The sequence below is a fragment of the Carlito syrichta genome, unplaced genomic scaffold (assembly GCF_000164805.1).
Source record: "Carlito syrichta isolate Samal-C Ts95f unplaced genomic scaffold, Tarsius_syrichta-2.0.1 Scaffold167402, whole genome shotgun sequence".
NCBI lineage: Eukaryota > Metazoa > Chordata > Mammalia > Primates > Tarsiidae > Carlito > Carlito syrichta.
In genome coordinates, this window is record NW_007111498.1 from 357,576 (window position 1) to 362,018 (window position 4,443).

The following is a 4,443-nucleotide window of genomic DNA, read 5'->3' on the forward strand; positions in this document are numbered from 1 at the left end:
AGTGTGCACCTGTAGTTCCAGCTACCTGGAAGGCTGAGACGGAAGGATCGCCGGAACCCAGCAGGTCGAGGCTGCGGTGTCTGTGAGCGTGCCACTGCACTCCAGCCTGGGCAAAGGAGTGAGACTCCAACTCGGAAAAAAAAAAAAAGATGAATAAGTTCTGAGGATCTAATGTTCCGCATAGTGACTATAGTTAAAAAAAAACAAAAAAGTACACACACACACAACACACAAAGAGTAATTACATTATTAAGACTACCTCAAAATTGTGCACTGTCAAGCCTGGTAGCATGTTAGGAACGCAGTTTCCTTTTCTATGAGGGCAGCATCGTATCATTTATCTATTCAAAGAAAAATGTTTTAGCATGATTTACTAATTATCTTTTTTACATCCTCTAACTTACTGAAAATTATATAACCATATTATTCTTTAAAATTGGACCACAACATTCTCATTAGCTTTTTGTTTTTTCTGGAATTCTTAATTGCCTGTCTTTTTTTGGATTAAACATTTACTTTATCTTATACTCAAAAGCTTGTTCGTTGTTATTCTCTTAATCATACTATAAACTGCACGAAATTCTCTTCCGCCCCAGAGTCCTTCTCTTTGGAGCTCTTCTTCTTCCTCCTATTCCAAAATGAATGATTTTTATAATACTCTACTTCCTTTTTCTGTGTTAGAAATATCCCTTGCCTTACTCTTTCTTGGATAACTTCTTCATTTTTCTGGAATACACACTCAAATACTTTAAGAAAGGGGTCCTGGGAAGTAAATTTTCTGAGTCCTGGTTTGTGTGACACACCTATATTCTCCTCTCACAGTTGATTGATAGGTTGGCGGATATCTAAGCTAGTTTCAAATTCAATTTCCCCCAGAACTTAAAGGCCTACTCCATTCTCTTCCAGCAGTCAGAGATGTTAATGAGAATTTGGCGCTCAAGTTACATTTCTCTATAGGTAGGCTAATTTTTCCCTCTGAAAGCTCTCAGAAACTTTGTTTATTCTTAGAGTTCTAAAATTTTACAAAGTTGTGACCAAGTGAGTTACCTTCCCCATTTATCATAGCTGGCACTTAGAGGGCTATTTAATGTAAAGATATGTGTCCCTTTCCGGGAAATTTTCTTATATAATCTCTCTAGTAATTTCTCTTGTGCCATTTTGTCTGTTCTCCATCTCTGGATCTCATATTATTTAGTTGTTGGCTGTGTTAGGTTGGTTTTTCTATCTCCCATTTTTCTCTCACATTTCCCTTCAGTGGTAGAGAATGTTATTCTCGGTGACTCACCCAGGGTCATGCCCACTCCACTGCTGTTCTAAAAAACATCCTCTCAAAGGGCTGATGCTGAAAATGCCAGGGGATGGAATTTTTTTTTAATCATAAACTTACAACAACAAAAAACGCTAACTGAAGTCCAGTTGTAGGTATTGCTTTCCTCTCTTCTGCCAGCCTCATCATTCTGTCATAGATAAAATTAGATTGGTCTGGCATAATCTGCACTTCACAAAATCATGTTGATTACTACCCAGTACTTTGCACTCTTCTAGGCGGTTGCAAATTGATTGTTTGATGATTTGTTCTTGTATCTTCCCAGGTATCCAAGATAAGCTGAATAGTCTATAATTACTACAGCTGTCCTTTCCTCTGTTTTCAAAAACTGGCACTCCACCTGCCGATTCTGCTTGTCAGGACCTTTTCCTGTCCAACCTTCATTTTCTAAAATAAAGACCGGTGGTCTTGCGATTACATTTGCCAATTCCGTAAGTGCCCTAGGACGTGAGTAATCAGGCCCTGCTGATTTGAATGTACCAAGCTTTCTGAAGTGCTCTTCAATCATTTCTTTCCCCTTGTTTGCCTTGCACCTCCAAGATGATAGCACTTAATCTGGTTTAGTTTCCTTATCATTGCTGATTAAAAAAGAAAAAAACAAGATAGAAACACAATGAAAGGCTCTCCTAGTACAGTTATTTATTAATAGTTTTTATTTAGCAGTACTTATAATGGTTTTGTTAGTAGTTTTAGTGGTTGCATTTGACATCTTATAGAATAAATTCCTTCTAATATTCTTCCTTCCATTGTCTCCTCCTTCCTGCCTCCTTCCTTCCTTCCTCCCTCCCTCTCTCCCTCCCTTCCTCATTCCTTCTCTTTCCCTCTCTCTCTGTCTCCTCCACCACCTCTCTCTCCACAACCCTCTCTCTCTTCCTCTCTTTCCCACCCCCTTCCTCTTTCTCCCATTCCTTCTCCCTTTCTCTCTCGACCCCCCTTCCCTCTCTCTCTCTGTCTCTCTCTCCCCACTTCCTCTTTGTCTCTCTCTCTCTTGCTTTCCATCTCTCTCTCCTTTTTTTTTTTTTTAATCGTCCAGAGATCTTTTATTTTTGACACCTATTAAGCAATGAATTCATAGGGAATAGGTTCTAGCAGCTCGGGCTCTTTCCATGGGTTCTCACAAAGTGTACTTCTCTGGGTGGAGCAGGATGGTGCTTCAGCTGAACCAGGTGTCTTTCTCCTTGGCTTCCTTCTTTTTCTGGTCACTTTCCTCTGCGTGTTTCAGGAAGCTATCTCGACTCTTCGAGTGCTTCATGTGCTCGGTACGCACATGAATTCTCTTGGCAAGAATCTTGCCCTTGACTTGTTTGTTGACAGCAATGCCAACAGCAGGCTGAGTGACATCGTAGACTCTTCCTGTCTTGCCATGGTAACATTTGTGGGGCTTTCCTTTCTCAACAGCGTCCATTCCCTCGATGTCTGCAATATCGCCTTTCTTGTCGATTTCACATGTATGTGGCCAAAGGAACAACTCCATGTTTTCTGAACGGCCTGGAGAACATGTACCGGGTGCCCCTCCTCTTTTCCTTCGTGTTTGTCATTTTGGCAAATTACTGGAAGATGGTGGTTCCAGCCGAAAGACCCTCCTTTTAAATTTCCTATAGATGGCAAGATAAGGGGGAAAGAAGGAAAAAAAGAGACCAATACACATAATCCTTATGACATTTCCTAACCACCAAATATCCACATGCTCCCCTCAATCTCTCATTTGTTGGAAGTTCAGGTGAGGGACACAGAACTAATTCTGGCCAATAGGTACTTTAGAGCTATGAGCACCATGTTCTCTTTCTCCCACCCCAGTTAGCTGGAAACCACATGTTCTGGGAGGTGTACCAACACAAGGCAAGCAGCCTGCACCCCTGAGTCACCACTGGAAAGCAGCAGTCCTGAAGAGTCATCAGACCCCCAGAGGGCTATGTGTTAAGCCACTGAGATTTGGGGTTTGTTTTTTCAGCGTAGCCTAGCTTACCCTCACTAATACAACACCAATTTCTGGATTAGTCAGATTAGACTAGGTTTTGCCAAGGGAACAAATTAACCCTGAAATCTCTGTGGCTTAACATGACAAAGGTTTATTTCTTACTGTGGTATGTGGTAGCAAGTCTCCAAAAAGGATTCCCGATGACTCTTCCCTCCTGGTAACACACCCCTGGATAGTCACCTCTCACTCTGACTCTGCACTGATCCCATAACTCACTTTCATCAAGAAAGCGTGACAGGAATGATACTGTGACACTCCTCTCAGCCTGAGCCTTAGAAATCCTGGCAGTTTCGGACATTGCATTTGAAGCCACATACAATATAAGAAGTCTGACCACCCTCCTGAAAAGAGAGGTTATGCAGAGATGCCGGGAGTACGAAACTCCAGGGAGAGGAGCACTAAGGTGCCAGGCATGAGTAAAAAAATCATCTTTAGTCTGATTCCTATGAAGGTGCTAAAGACCCCAGACCCCGCCACCATCTGACCACAACCACTGGAGAGACGCTAAGTGAGATCAGCAAAGAACTCCCCAGCTGGGCTCAGTCAACTCACAGAATTAAATCAATAATAATAAATTGTTGTTTGAAACCATTCTGTGGGATGGCTTGTTAGGCGGCAGCAGCTAACTGAAGCATGCTTCACATTCAATATGGGTGAATGCACATAGGGCTCCACACAGACATTCAGGAACCAGGCTGATACAGGTTCCACCATCTTGTATTGACACCACTGGGAACATCATGGACTCCTTGACTGCAGTAGTAAGGGGACAAGAGTGGGCTGGGTTTTGCAAACCAACTTTTCAATGTTTCCATCTCTACTCGCTATTCATTAGCCAATGGGAATCATTAGGGAGTATACAGAGATTTCATGCACATCACGTGTCCCTGCCACAGACCTTGCCAATAAAATTTGCCCTTGTTTCTTCCAGTCTCATAACAAGGCTTATCCAGGCATCACCCAACTGGCTTTCCAAAAGTTTTTTGTTTTTTGTTTTTTTTGAGTTGGAGTCTCACTTCATCACCAAAGCTGGAGTGCAGTGGCACACTCATGGCCACCCCCACACTGACCTGCTGGGCTCTGGCGATCCTTTTGCCTCAGCCTTCCAAGTAGCCAGAACTACAGGAACGCTCTACCC

General features: G+C 42.5%; 1 pseudogene; it reads right to left on the reverse strand.

The window, feature by feature from the left end:
* Nucleotides 1–2,383: 2,383 nt before the first annotated feature.
* LOC103252547 lies at nt 2,384–2,865 on the reverse strand (annotated as a pseudogene).
* Nucleotides 2,866–4,443: the final 1,578 nt, after the last annotated feature.